The sequence below is a fragment of the Cetorhinus maximus genome, chromosome 7 (assembly GCF_964194155.1).
Source record: "Cetorhinus maximus chromosome 7, sCetMax3.hap1.1, whole genome shotgun sequence".
NCBI classification, from domain to species: domain Eukaryota; kingdom Metazoa; phylum Chordata; class Chondrichthyes; order Lamniformes; family Cetorhinidae; genus Cetorhinus; species Cetorhinus maximus.
In genome coordinates, this window is record NC_135885.1 from 130,337,118 (window position 1) to 130,352,803 (window position 15,686).

Sequence of the window (15,686 nt, forward strand, 5' to 3'; positions counted from 1 at the left end):
TGGAACTGAACAATGCATGGGGAGAGGATTGGGTTTAGCTGTAACGTTTTCATGGTTGGATAGCCTATCTCATTGATACTTGCTATCCAGGCCACTTTGGTTAGGTACTAAGTCGTGACATCAACCTAAGAAGCTATACCCAAGTGGGAGTTTACACCGACAGGAGCAAGAGAGGAAGAGTCAAAATATCATCCACTGAACATCAATAAGGTACCAATTTAAAACCAGGAGCTATAGGCCAGGATTTTCCAGCCTCATTGCGGACGGGACCCACCATGGGCGAGGCAGTGCCCCAGCCAGAAGTCCATTGACTTGAGGTGGGACCGGAAGATCCCAGCGGTGGGAAAGTGCAGAAATCGCGCCCCCTGTTGATGACCTAATCTGACAGTAAATAAACCTTCGAAAGGTGTTATCAAACAATGAGTTCTCACTGCTTGAAATCATCCAAGCAGATTTTCAGAAGCCTGGTGGCAGCTTAATAGAGAACTATGGGTAGCATTGCGAGCCATAATGAAGGTTGTGTGTTTACGCTGACCTCAGTCCCCTGATGTAGGGATACGTACCGTGAATATGTAGCCTGTTCCTTTGCCTTATAGTATTTGCAGTTTCTATGTGGTTCAGGAAGACCAGAAAACAAATCAGTGAAAAATAGTGGGAGAGAGGTTACCCATATCAAAAAGATACAGTTTTGCCACAGAATCTTAAACAAGGCTTAATTAATTCTCTGCATGTTGTTCCTTATTTCTTTTCTCCCTAAAACCAGCCATTTTTCTCTCACTTTCCTGCACAAATTGTCTGAGCTTGTGACTTGCTTATTCTTTTCTATATTGACCTTTGCTGCATCTTTTCACATTAATTCAACACCTCTTCAAGCACTAAAATTATAGTCAACTGAACTTTCAACTTGTCAAATTTTATACCCCAAATAATATTTTGTTAACCTGGGGTCTCTGAGCTATTTGGGGGTCCTAATTACGGTTGAGTAGGTAAAGTGTTAACATTTAAGAGTTTATTTTGGAGTTTTCCTTTTGCCTTGATATTCTGCACATTTACAGATGATTATACAATGAATTAGTTTGACTACTTAAAACAAACTATGTAATCCAGGAACAATTTGCTTTTTAAAAAATTTTCAGCATTCAATCACTCCTGCAGTCTTACAGCCGAACTGTAGCTTACTAAAGTTAGTATTATCGAACTTCAGTGCACATTGAACAGCTTATTTCAGAATCATTTCAGAATTCAGAGCAACTGTATAAATAACTGCATGTCCATGCTATAATGGCTACCATTTCTCATTTCACTGAATAAAAAACAGAGTCTTGAGCTCAGAAGGACAGGAAGTTGCACCTTGTGTTATATAATTGGTCCACTGGGAATATGCTCCTGCCTCAGTAACACCAAAATGTTTTTGGGAATAGGAGGACTCTCAAAAGTTGTAGTAAACTGGCCAAAATAGAGAAATAAGGCTCAGAAATAGCAACAGGTGAGTGTAAGAAGTTGCATCTCAATGATAGCAGCGTGCTGAAGTGTAACACCTCACTGAAATCAAAGTGGGATCTTTCAATGCTCTACTATCTTCAATCTATGGAGCCGTGCCTGGTGAATACCTTGTTGACATGTTGGACGCTCCTGCCTTGAAGACTTGTCTCAATTTATACCGGGGATAACACATTTTATCAGTAAAAATGATTTGAATTAATAGTTCACTGTAGTGTGTTCTGGCAATTATAACATTTTGCAGTGTCCATCAGCTAGAAAAAATATATAATAAAAGCAAAATACTGTGGATGCTGAAAATTTGAAATGAAAACAGAGCATGATGGAAAAACTCAGCAGGTTTGGCAGTGTCAGCACAGAGAGAAACAGAATTAACATTTTGAGTTGAATATAACCCTTCTTTGGAACTGAAGAAGACTTTGATTAACACAGGTTTATAAATGTAAATGAGTTAGCTGATTGAACATTTAGTTTTCTGTAAACTGCATCCTATTTAGCTATTTCTAAGATCATATGTTCAAGAAATTATCTACAGGTACGTATTTTTCTAGCTGTACACGTTGATTCCACTGTGCCTGTGGTATGTTTGATTTCTTACATTGGCTTTGTTTTATCATTCTTGGGATGTGGGCATCATTAGCTAGGCCAGCTTTTGTTGCCCATCTCTAATTGCCCTTGAGAAGATGATGGTGAGCCGCCTTCTTGAACTGCTGCTGTCCATGTGGTGTAGGGACACCCACAGAGCTGTTTTTGACACAGCGACATGAAGAAACTGCAAAATTGTTCCAACTCAAGATGGACTGTGGTTTGGAAGGGAACTTGTAGGTGGTGGTTCTCCTATGTTCCTATGTCTGCTGGCCTATGGTCCTTCTAGGTGATAGACTTTGCAGGTTTGGGAGGTGCTGTTGTAGGGGCCTTGACAAGTTTCTGCATCTTGTATATGGTACACATGGCTGTCACAGTGCACCAGTGATGGAGGGAATGGATATTTACAGTGTTGGATGGGGTTGCTAATCAAGTTGGTTGCTTTGTCCTGGATGTTATTGAGCCTCTTGGGTGTTGGAGCTGCACTCATCCAGGCAAGTGGAGAGTATTCCATCACACTCCTGACTTTGTGCCTCGATGATGGACAGGCTTTGAGAAGTCAGGAGGTTGCTTTACTTGCTGCAGAATTCCCAACCTCTGACTTGCTCTTGTAGCCACAGTATTTATATGGCTGGTCCAGTTGCCATGTGCTGCAGTTAGCATTGACTTAAAACTGAAACAATGGCCTCAATATTAATATCACCATAATGAGTGGGTGAGGGGTTAAAATGTTAGCGATGGGGAACATGACCCCAACCACCATTCATGCCCTTGCCATCTTGTTTACAGTGTATCAGGGTATCCTAGTGTCCTGCGGTGGAGAAGGAGGATATTTAATTAGCATATTTAAATGGGATCCTAACAGTGAAATTCGGAGTATAACTTAAAATTCATTGTTGCTGCATGTGGGTTTCTGAGGGGTTGAGAAATTTGGCAGTGAAAAGGAGGCAGGAGTTGCCAGCTCTACAACGTGAGTGCCTTGTCAGCAGGAGGGCTCTCCCCAGGCTCTTCAAGGAAGCCTTCAGCCTCCCCCAGGTCTCGATCACCAGCCTCCACCGCCCAGCTCCAATTGTCAGTTCTCCCCCTGCCCCGATTGTCAAGATCCTCACAGCCCTAATTACAGGCCTCCCCTCCACCCTCCCTCCCTACCCCTCCACCACCCTTGCCCCTGCCCCTCCCAGCTGTGGATGTCTCTCCCTTCCCAGCTGGTGGGGTCATTTCCCAAGGGACCCAGGCTGCAACCTCCTACCCCTGGTGTTTCTTTTTGCTGGATTTTAGGTTATTTTCATCCTCAGCCACACACTCCACACCTCCCCATAAATATCGGAGGCAGCTTGGTTCGCTCTGGTATGGTTCGACTGGATTTGGTGGATCTCAGGATTTTGCATTCCATGACCTAGGATTGCTGCCCTTTGCCTGAGTAAAGGGCATTTTTTTTTTCCAATTCAACTTCTTGCATTGTTCTATTGAAGTATTTTTTCAATGTTGAGTTCCCTGTGGCAAGCTTTACCTCCCAGAGAAGCAAAGCAGAGAGCAAAGGTACTCATTGTACATGCTTTCCCTACCAATAATTTCAATCCTCAGAAAATCATGCAACAGGACCAGGTTTCCAGTACACACTGTTTGCAGATAGGGCTTCTTGCCAGAAACACAGTCACAGAAGTTACCCCCTTTCCCACTTCCTTTGGCACCTTGTGTCAAATTAACCTCTAGAGGCGAATGCCAGACTGCCTGTTTTCACAGAATCGCAGGATTGTTACAGAGCAGAAGGAGGCCATTTGACCCATCATGTCTGCACCGTCCTCTGAATGAGCAATTTTTTCACTTGCTGCATCTGACTTTCAAGATCGGCTGTTAATATGCCCATTATTTTGTATATTAAGTATGGGAATCCTGAAACAGTGAAATGCCACATCCGCCCTCACGCCACATTTCCCTTGCAACAAGATTCAATTATGGATTTCAATTTACCTTAACAGTGGAGAATAAACAACATTTTCATTATAGCTACCTTACATCGTTTTAATTACATTTATATGACGTAAATCCAAAAAATCTTTTTCTCGGGGAGTGTCATATAAATGTCTGAAAACAGGACTCTTCACTTATTTACACATTGAAGTGAAATGTGATTGACGTTATTATTGACATTGTTGCATCTAGCATTTGGATATTCGTTAACTTTTTCTTAGTTTTAAAGAAGTATTTTTTTCAAGAATTTATGTGCAATTTTCTCGGAAATGGACACTTCTGGGAAATTACAATGACAGCAGGGCAAACTCTAAGATAATTCTCAACCTGTGGCAGCAATTAAAGTTGCTCTGTCTTTTCTTTCATGTCATCGGCCTTCTTAAAAAAGTTTGCAAAGGATTTTTCATGAACATAATCCCGACATATGGTCCAAATATGCTTCTTCTCTCATGGAAACCATTTGGAAAGTACTGTATTGTGAAGTGAGCTTCCTGATGTGCTTCAACTTTTCCTTGAAAACACATGGAAATCTCCATGAAATGTTATTTCCAGTTGTTTTACCATGGGACATCCGTGAGAATTCCAAAAATGCTTGAAACTGTAGGGAGCTCCAGATTATAATTTTTTTTTTCACATCTCTTCAGTCTAACTGCATTTCAGTAAATGTTCACCATTCAGTGTTTGCCGAATATTTCTCATGCAAGTTTCAAGGAATGTCTATGGTTGATTATTAATGCGCACTATAATTGTACATAAAATCTAACTGCATGACTACATGAATGATAAGCATAATAAGAAAGAACTTAATATTTTTGTCACAATTTGCTTTGGAGTAAACCCAACATTCGTTCAACTTTGAGGCAAGTTTTACAGTGCAAACTCCGCTGGTAAACAAAACACTGGGCCGAATTTAATGCCCTACCTCATGGCGAATTTGGAGCCGGGGGCATTTAATCAGGCGGGGTGGGGGTAATAGGCATTGGCCTGCCACCTTCCTGCCTCCACCCCAATTAAGTCCTTGGCAGGAAGGCCCATGGATGGTCTCCCCGCCCTGCCCTGGGGAGGGTGGGAGTGGCAACGAGAAGGAAGGCTAGGCCAGTGGGGGAAGGGAACATGGCAAGGTAGGAAAGACCTTGGCGGGGGGAGTGGTGGTGGTGGAGGGGAGTGCGCAAGGCCTGTCTGATGACCCAGGGGGCCCATTAAGGAGGCATGATATCAAAGTTTGGACAAGAGAGATAGATGTTAATAAATGGGAAATAAATAAAATAAAGATTTCTGCAACAAAACAGAAAATACTGGAAATACTCAGCAGGTCAGAGAACATCAGTGGGGAGAAATGGAGATAATGTTTCAGGTCGTGATGGCTCTTCATCAGAACGCAGAAGATTTCTGCAAGGTTACATAATGAACTTGAGATGCGGCTTCATGGAGCAAAGAATTTCTCAGCATCAGGCCTTAGGTCAGCGTGGGACTCAGTGGGGGGGGTAGGTGGGGCAGCGGGTCAGGCTTTGAAGATTGCTGGAGGGGAGGATGTCAGGAATGGGAGGGCCTCAGGCAGGAGAGCAGCTGGTGTTGGGCCTCAATTTGGATCAGGTTGGGCTTGCGGAGGGGGAGGGTGCCGGGCCCACCAGTGGGGAGGTGGAGTCTTGTGTGTGGGGGGTGAAATCCCGTGAGGTGGGGGAATAGCGGGAGACTTCAGGGGGGCAGTGGAGGAGACCTGTGGGGGGTGGGGTGGTAATCAGGGAAGAACACTGTGGGGTTGGGAGTTTGGGGAGAGTCCAGTGGGAGGTTGGTGTGGGCCTGTGCAATAGCTACCCAGAAATTAGAAGAGGTTTTAATCCTTGTAACTTTTCCTGGGTAACTATTGGTGTAACCCAGTCAGAACCATCCGAAGTTTGCGATTTAAATCACATTTTCGGATGGTTCCCAGTGCAGGGCAATTGCCCAGTAGAAGTTTGCACTTCTGGACAATTGCCATGTAAATCTTACCTGTGAACTTCCGAGGGGGATTCCCCAGCACATCTATGGGGTAACCCACCCCCCACCGCCCCAAGCCAATGGCTGAGGAGCTCAGAAGTTAGGGCCCGAAATGTTAAAGCAAGAAGGAAGGGGCGGGGGATTGGCAGGGGGGTTGCTCTTCGAGTCTGTCCTTTGTCGACCATGGGGCACCCCCCACCTTACATTGAACCCCCGACCCACTCCCTCCCTTAAATTCACTCCCTCCCTACCACTGCCCTCTCCCTAACACACTCACATCCACCCACCCTGGACATAGCTGCTTTGGGGATCCTCAGTCTTGGGCTCCTCTCTTCAGCAGGAGTCCAGGCAGCTGCCAGTGACACCTTCCTACTGCTACTGGGACTGATGGAGTGCTGGCCAATCGGATTGGCCAACAGCTCCAGAGGGCGGGACTTCTTCCCCCATGAGGGGCGGAAGTCCTGGTCCAACCACATTAGTCCACCCACAGCGCTTTATGGCTGCGGGCGTGTTGACTCCAGGCCAACATGGCTTATTCCCCCCACAGCTTTAGTAAGTTTCTCTTTTTACTCTTTTGAGTAGCCAAATAAACTAAGTTAAAGAAAACAAGGGACAAAGTATGTCTCTTTTTATGTGCTCAAGTTAAACCCCAATTGATCCCCTCCACAAGCAGATAATTAAACACAATTGATATATACTTAACATCCATTATGTTCAAAACCTCAGGCAGGAATTAGGCCTTTTATTGGCACATGTAAAGGGACCATTGCTTGCTTCAGGCATGGGCAAAGGATGTTGCTTGTTTGTTCTGACCTGATATGGCAGGCACCACATTTCTGGTCGGATGTACACGCTTGCTTCTGTCCCTCCACTTTGGGGTATTAGAAAGCAGACGGAAGAATCTATGTGACCTAGGGTTAAATTTTAAGCTGCCAATGACTCTATAATTGGCGAGATGCAATGTGCCGCCCCCTCACCAAGAGGAAGTCCCACCTCAGAGAGCTGTCAGCCAATCAGGGAGGCCAGCACCTCTCATGTCCCAGCAGTTCCACTGGGAGCAGTGGCCATGGTTGGAACTGCAGCAAGGCCGAAAGGAAGGTGTTCAGCATTGGAACCGGAATGTAAGTTGAGTCTGGGGTCTCCCAGGTCCAGGCTAACAGGATCCCAGCAAGGGGGTGAGGGGAGTATGGTTGAAAAGAGAAAGAGGAGAGAACATGTGGTGGGGGTGATCACACATTGTGGGGTGGGGGCGGCTCCTTTTGACATGGGGTGCCCAACAAGGAGGAACCCCCCCAACTCTGCATCGAGGCTCACCAAGTTTTACCTGGCAACCTGGTGATGAGGCGGTGCCCTCTCCCGTCACAGGTAAAATATCTGCAGCAGTGGGTGGAGGTCCTCCAAGTGGCCCACAGGTGGAGGGGTTGCCTGGCACTTTCCTCGCCACAGGTAAAATATCCACCAGGTTGGGGGCAGACAGGCAGGTGACAGGCCTGGCCGCAACTGGCCTCACATCCAAATTTACACAAAATATAGCCTTTAATTTCTAGACCATCGTCCCTTTAGAGCATACTCCCACAGTTAGAAATGACAAAAACTGCCCCAGCTGCCTCTTTGCATTTTGTCCTGCAATTGATGGAATGTTGTGTGCACCCAAAGGTTATGATGTCCCACTGCACTTTCAGTATAACTACTTGTTTTCAAGTCAGGGGAATATATTCGGGGCATTTATGAATTGCCAGAGTCAGCAGCTGTTTTCTCGCAGTAGCACATGTGAGAAAATCATGGGCCTTATCAAATTTGCCTCATCCGCTTTTGGTTTTTGGAGCATTTGGTCAGCTTTATGTACTTTTCCACGCTGGCCTCATGTATAACTGTGGTATATTATTTTGCACAAACCTAATTTCAAACCATAACGGGGAAGAACAAAAGAAAATGGAGGAACGGGATTGCGTAGAATTAGCCAAAAATCTTCACAACGTGCGGCTAAAAATAAAGGAACGAAACCTTTCTTCTCCCGTAATGAAATGTCAGGTGGAGGTTCATTTGAGATCTGCTGAAATCTGTTCTGATTAAGATTTTATATTTGCTCTCTCTGATCCACTTTGATTGTGTCGTGGAACTTCTGTATCTAATGGGAAGAGAGGAATCTTTTCTCAGCAACTTCACCTGTCTGTGCTTTCCCCATTCTCTTATTTTGGGTTCACAGTTCATCACCAAAGTAACAATTATCATTGAAGACTTTTGGATGTCATACACGCTTAACTTGCCTCTGGGGCCAGGTACGAAGGTAAAATGCTAATTTTAAAGTTCTGTCTGCAGAAAAAAGTGCTTCATTTGGCTGCAAATCAGAAGTGTTTAGCGCATTAACTGTGCAGATCAGCAGAATTTAGGTTGAGCTTAAACTGAACAAGAGTATGCAATGCGCAGCATGTCTGAAACAACCCCAAGTTTAATGTCACTCCAGATGCTAAACAGCCTCATTGTTTAATACGTTTCTGGTCGCATATAGACGAACCACTTCCCAGCCAGAATGGAAATGATTGGATAATCCCGCCATCAACCATGCTTGGAGAGAACATTACTGTAAGTGGCTGGGATTTATAAATAACTATCCTTAACTCACTGCATTTTTCCAGAGAAATAATTAGTTTGTTTCATGTAGCTATCTTTTTATGTAGCTATCTGCCGCACCACACCCCCCTCCCCCCCACCCCCCACCCCACCTCCATTGCAATTTACTGGAAAGATTACTTTGCTTTTATTGGAAGATTTTGCTATCACTTCGGTCATGAGTTCTGTTTGCTGTTGTTCGCAGGAGGCTGGATTTTACAGCCCCCCGACCGGGCGGAATTGAAAAGCAGCATGTTATTTAAATGGGGAGAAATTGCAGAACTCTACAATCCAGAGGGATCCGGGCATCCTGGTCCATGAATCACAAAAAGTTAATATGCAGGTGCAGCAACAGATTAGGAAGGGAAATGGGATGTTGGCATTTATTGCAAGGGGAATGGAATATAAAAGTAGGGATTTTTTACTCTAGTTGTACAGGGTATTGGTGAGGCCACATCCGGAGCATTGTGTACAGTTTTGGTTTCTTATATAAGAAAAGATATAAATGTATTAGAAATAGTTCAGAGAAGGTTCACTCGACTGATACCTGGGATGGGCGGGGTTAACTTATGAGGAAAGATTGGACAAGCTGGGCCTGTGCCCATTGGAGTTCAAAAGAATGAGAGGTGAACTTATTGGCCAGGATTTTTAGGGTGGTAGGGTTTCCCTTCCTGCCATCAGAAGGGTCAGCAGGGAGTGCATCCCCACCAATACAGCCTGCCGCACAGCCATTTGACACTCCACCGAGCATTAGTTGGCTGGAGGCGGGACTTCTGCTCGTCTCTCGGGCCAGCAGCTCACTAGTCCCTGCAGTGCCAAAAGCTGCAGTGGACAGGACTGGGACTGCAAGCAGTCCCCAGAGCCTAAGGGCAGGATTTTCGGGTCGTCAGGTGGGTCCGGGAGCGGCCGAGAAACGGTCCACCGCCCGCGATCGGCCCCCGGCCGCAATTTCACGCTGGCTGGCCAATTAGCGTGAAAGGCGTGCTGAGAAGCTCGATGCTGCCAGGGTGGGGGCGGGATGAGGGCGAGCGCCGGCGTTTGCACCTGCGCGGAGGAGCGCGCAATGAAAGCTCCCTGTAGGCAGATCGGGTCGGGCACACGCCCGCCCGCAGGACCTAAAATTCTGCCCTCAGTCCCAGGAGTCCAGGACCAGGTAAGTTTTGGGGGTCTTAGGGCAGGGTGAGGAGGTGAGGCCTGGGGGAATAGGGCTGTCGGTGGAGAGGCCGGGGCGGGGGGTGAGGAGGTGAGGCCTGGGGGGATAGGGCTGTCGGTGGAGAGGCCGGGGCGGGGGGTGAGGAGGTGAGGCCTGGGGGGGATAGGGCTGTCGGTGGAGAGGCCGGGGGGGGGGGGTGTGGGGACGGGTGGGGAGGGAGGACCTGCGGGGACTGGACCTTATGAGAGGTGTGCCCGATGTTAAAAGGGGCTGTTGATGGAGGCACCACCCGAGATCTAAACTTGGTTTATATTTTGTCTTTCCCCCCCACCCCCCCGCCCCAGAACTCCTCCCACCAGCCAGAAGATTGAAGCTGGGCGAGAAACAGCCCTTAAGTGGCCAACAATTGGCCATATAAGGGTCTTAATTGGGGCAAGGGCAGCCAGGCTGGTTGAGGCCTCGCCCATCCCAGTGCAAAATCGCAGAGCGGTTGGGGCATGGGAAATTTTACACTCACCCCCCCCCGCCCCCACCTACAAACCTGCTGGTGGGGGAATATAAAATTCTGCCCATTGAAACATATAAGATTCTAAGGGGACTTGACACTGAGGATGCTGAAAAGATATTTCTCCTTGTGGGAGAGACTAGCACTAGGGGCCATAGTTTATAAATAAAGGGTCCTCCATTTAAGACAGGGGTGAGAAGAAATAGTTTCTCTCAGAGGGCTGTGAGTCTTTGGAGCTCTCTTCACCAGAGAGCGGTGGAGGCAGACTTGCTGAATGCTTTTAAGGCAGAAATAAATACGTTCTTGACTCACAAGGGAGCCAAAGATTATCGGCAGTAGGTGAAGTGTGGAGTTGAAGGCACAAGCTGATCAACCATGATCTTATTGAGCAGGCGCTGTTCTGAAGTCGGGCCGACATGGGAGGTACTATTGACGGGGTAGGGGATGGTTCCAGTGTGCAGCCGCAATGATGAGATGCAAATGCATTAAAATTGACTTCCAAATGTTGGACGGCGGGGAACGCAATCCGCCATTGATAGGCGGAGTGGACAGTCGCAAACTGGTTTCACTACCACATAAAACCGATTTTTGCCCTTCTCGTCACGTTGTCCAATCACGCCCGCCATCATGGCGTCATGCCCGCCGCCAACGGGGACGGACAATTCAGATCAATGTCAACATCAGATTGATACTTATTTTATGATACAGTTTTCAACACATAGATGGCTGTACTTTTAAAAAATATAAGCAAATATAAAAGTTTTATGGAAAGAAATGCAATTATCCAGTTGTCCTCATTCTCAGGATTCACTGTGTCAGCTTGTTTACACTGTGCAAATGTTAAGTTGCACTTGTTGCCTTGGAACATTAGTGTGCATGACTATAAGGTCATCATGGAAATATTAGTATAAAAACTACATTAATAAATACATCTTAACGTTGAATGGACTGATTGTTTGCATTGTGACTAATATGTCATATTAGACACACTGAAGTTACACCTACTGAGAAGATTATGAAACCTCAACACAGTTCAATTATATATAGCCTACCCTTACTCTAAGAATCCGTAGAAACCTTTGAAGGCTGTAATAGCTTGTCTGAACCAAAATAAACAAGCTGAACAGGCAAGTCAAACAATAGCCCTCTCATCCAAAGTCAGCAGATATGATATATAACATTGGTTGCTGCTGACACTTAGCTGACCCCTGAAAGCTTCATGGGAGAAATGAGAGAATAGTCAATTTTGAACTTCAAAAGAACTAAATTTGGTTTTCCTAAATATCCGAAGCTTTCCCATTGGCTTTATTTGGATATAGATGTAATGCTTTAAATAAATGAGAACATGCACAAAGCAAAATCTGCCCCTGCACATGAACACTGATGCTGTGCACGCCCTGACATTATTTACAGTGCATGACCTTTAAGAGCTGGTTATCTGGGATTAATGGAGGTCCTGTATCTTTTTCTTCTAAATTACCTAGTAGTTTATTAGTGGAGCACTTTGATTCTCAGTCCTCTAGCAGGGGGAATGAATGAAGGGTTAGCCTCTGGTAGCTTACTGATCAGAATATTGCAAAGCTGTTTCATACTCAAAATATTTCCCTTTATTTCTAAATAAAGCTCCACAAAGTAAACAGCCTAAATTACTGTAAATCAGGATAGGCGTAGGCAACTTCCTTTATATTCCAGTTACTTAGATGCCTGGTCACCAATAATAGCCATATTACAAATATATGCTTATCTTACCTGGCCACTGCGAGCAACATATTCAACTATAATATGTGTTGCAGAGACCCTGGGAGAGAATTTAAGTATCATTGATAAGTCACAGCAAAAAGTGATACATGGTGCAACGCACTGATAGTACCCTGGCCCTTCCATTATTCATCCTATTTATGTTAATTTGGCCTCTTGCAATCAACAGGTAAGTTTAGTGCAATTTGTACAATTATTTTGCGCCTTATGAAAAGAAAATATAAGCAAGGATTACTTTAACCCATCACAAGTTTCTCAGCAAGCATGTGAGCTACCATTCATGTAGCAGCCATTTATGACCTTAACCAGAAGTTTTTTCCTAAATTCCCTGGCAATGGACTAGGAGCATCTGATTGCTCATGGTCTGGAGGTTGGGGAGGTGAGCTGTGTCAACTGTGGTGTATCAGATTTTTTTCTACTAACATTTTTTTCTGGTCCCTAGTCTTCTAATAGAAGAAATTTATTCCTACTGGTCTGATTCTTTAGCTGATTTGTGACAGTTTTTGGGTTTGCATTTATTAAATTTAATCGAAACAAATTCCTCCTAATCGTCGGTTTACCATGTCCACAGTTTCATGCTGGAAATCATCACACTAATATAACTATTCTTACAATATGTGTGAATCTGGCACAACAATTGCCTTGGCAAGCCTGCCTTGACCTAATACATGAGAATATTAATTGTTTGGCCTAACTCACTAAAATGTAATGGTCACTAAACCCAATTCAGGGCACTATATCACAGACACACACACAAACACGCACACAAAATAGGAATTGTTAAATTAAAAAAGATTAATGCCCATCCTGTTCACCCTCTATCATTCTGGTAGTCATATGATGCAACAAAATTGAGCTGTTGACCAATCATAGTAGCGAATCTCACGGACTCACGTGCACACACACTCACTATCACATTCCAGGATTTATTTTTCACCGAGAGGATTTAAAATAAAAAGTTACTTTTAAGTGTTTGATATTCATAACAAATTGGATTTGGACATGGGAAAAAAGTAATTCTGTCAGCACTTGCCAAAAGCGTATTAAAGCCAAACATTGGCACTGATGCTCAAGCTGATCGGCAACAATAGGAGAGCCGCTATCTTATTCTTGGAGTTCCCAACAATCACGTTTTGTGTGGTGGGAAGGTGTGGAGATGAGGGGAGAAGGGGGCCTGTGCGGTGGGGGGGGGTGGGGGCATTGTGGGTCGGAGGGGGACAGGGATAGGAATGGAATGTCCCTTCCTGTAGAGCTTTACATGAAGCTAGTTTTAAAGGGAGAGGGTGTGGTGACAGGTTTAATTTGGCCAGTCCCCCTGGAAAGGGATAGGAGACAGGAATCAAGCCCCATCTTCTTATGGGACTGGATGGAGGGAAACAAAACTGCACATGTAAGCGGTTCAGCTCTGGTAGGGAAAGAATTCTGAGTGCTTTTGCTGGGTTGAAAAGTTGGAAACCGCGGAGATCCAAAGAAAGTCTGGGGTCCATATATCACTAAAATGTCATGGACAGTTACAGAAAATAATCAAAACGGCTAAAAAATGTTGGTGTTTATATTTAGGGGACTAGAATGCAAGGGGGTAGAAGTCATGCTACAGCTATACAGAGCCCTGGTTGGACCACATCTGGAGATACTGTGAGCTGTTCTGAGAACCACACTTTAGGAAGTGTCACAGAAAGGATGTATTTGTACTTTCACTGCCCATATCAGTATTTTTTGTATGGAAAGAGGTTTGTCTTTTCTCACCCTTGGAGTGTGCAGCCCAATTAACTAATTCAGCAGCAAGCTTTCATGTGTTTAAAATAAAAAGGTTACTTACCCTCACACATCTCATAATTTAGCGCAACGTCATACACTTGGTCTCACACATGCACACAAAGATTGGATTCAGATAAAGGCAGTGCACTTTTATAGAGATTACAGTTAACTCAAGCCTGAATTTTTGCTCCCGGGTTGGGAGTGCAGAGTTGGGCAATTCCCAGCTCTGCAAAGTCAAACTGGGAGAACGCGCCCAGAAGTTCAGATTTTCATTTGGGGGAGGTGGGTGGAAATGGGACAGATGGCCACTGCCCCCACAAAGAGTTCCAAGGCTGCTGGATGCAGAGGCAGGCTGACCGAAAGCCTGCCTCGTTGCTTCAGCACTTTGCTGAAGCTATGAAAAAAGGAATAACAGCCCTCACCCCTCACACCCCCTGACACCTTCCCACACTTGCCATACCCCATCTATGTCAACCCATACCACCTCATGCCTCCCACCCACTCCCCATGGCCCCTCATACCTTCTATACCAACCCATGCCCCCCACTCATCCCCATAGCCCTTTATAGTCCCTATGTCAACTTACCCCATGCCCCCCACTCATTGCCCTTTGCCCTTGCACCCTCCATGCCAACACATCCCATATCCACCATGGGCAGATCTCAAGACTCATGCTGAGATTAAATAAAATTCTTAGGTGTCTTTTGATGAATTCAGTATTTTTTTTAAAAATCTCATTGATAAAAACCTATTCACTACATTTAATTTCCTTTAATCCCTTATAAAATAACAAGTACTTGTATTCATCGTCTGACTTCAATAACTTATAAGCACTTGGAGCTGTCATTCAAAATGTGAACTGAGACACCTCATTGTGATAATGATAGGTTGTGAAATCAGTCAGGCAACACTAACCAAATATTGTAGTCTTCAAGACTTATGTCAACAAACAGAATCAAATAGCAAGCAATGATTTTTTTGAACACTGCAGGCAGTCTTTTTTTTTCAAATCTTTAAAGGACAGGAGATTTAAATCCCTTGACAGATTGACAACTCCCTTTGATAGTTCTCTTGACGGCTCTCTTGACACTTCTCTTGGCAGCTCTCTTGAAAGTTCCAATGATCTTGACAGTTCCAATGAATTTATACAATTTTTAGTGCGCTGCTTTTGAAAATAGACATCCCAAAGGGCACTTGACCTCTCCCAAAAGGCCCCTTACCTCTCCCAAAGTACACTTGATCTCTCCCAAAGATGTCCCAGGACCAAATCCAAAAGGGTACCTTACCTCTGTAAAAGGGCTCTCTACCTCTCTAAAATAAACTGCAGTAAGTTTAGACTTCCTCCTATCAGGTCTAATGTGCACAAGTCATGTTTTGGATAGCCCACTAGTGAAAATCAAATCTGACTGAAGTAATTACATTTTAACATGTGCAGCTGCCTCCATGAACTCCATATATGCTATTTAGAACCTGCCCCAATTCCCTCCCACACCTCCATGAAAATAGTGGGGGCTGGGTTCAAGGGCAGGACTTCCAGAGCCTAACCTCCATGGTAATTTTTGCTAAGTCAGTGAGACTCTCCATCTGTGCTAAAGTTCAGGCTACTGTCTCTGATTTCTGATTTCAGGTATCCCACATGGCAGGCCGGTGGTTTCTTGAATGGATCTGATGATTTAAAGTTGAACTGAGGGTCTTTGTAAAGCAAAGGGTTCACAGCAGGTTGCGAGGTTTCTTGTAGTCGAATATCTAGATATCTAGGTTCTCAGGTGAGCTTTAAAACTGGAGCAGGTTAAGTACTTTGTCTTGCAGCTGGACTTGCAGCTAGTTTCCAAGTCTGGACCTTAGACTGTCTGACAACTGACACTTCTG

The 15,686-nt window shown here is 44.9% G+C and overlaps 1 long non-coding RNA gene across 1 annotated transcript in view; it reads left to right on the top strand.

Moving 5' to 3' along the window:
- The first annotated feature begins 8,201 nt into the window (after positions 1 to 8,201).
- Positions 8,202 to 15,686, top strand: part of LOC144683001 (uncharacterized) — a 246,933-nt gene continuing 239,448 nt past the window's right edge. Inside the window, exon 1 of the long non-coding RNA XR_013577156.1 lies at positions 8,202 to 8,320. This is a non-coding gene — a long non-coding RNA (uncharacterized LOC144683001). The remainder of the gene's footprint in view (positions 8,321 to 15,686) is intronic.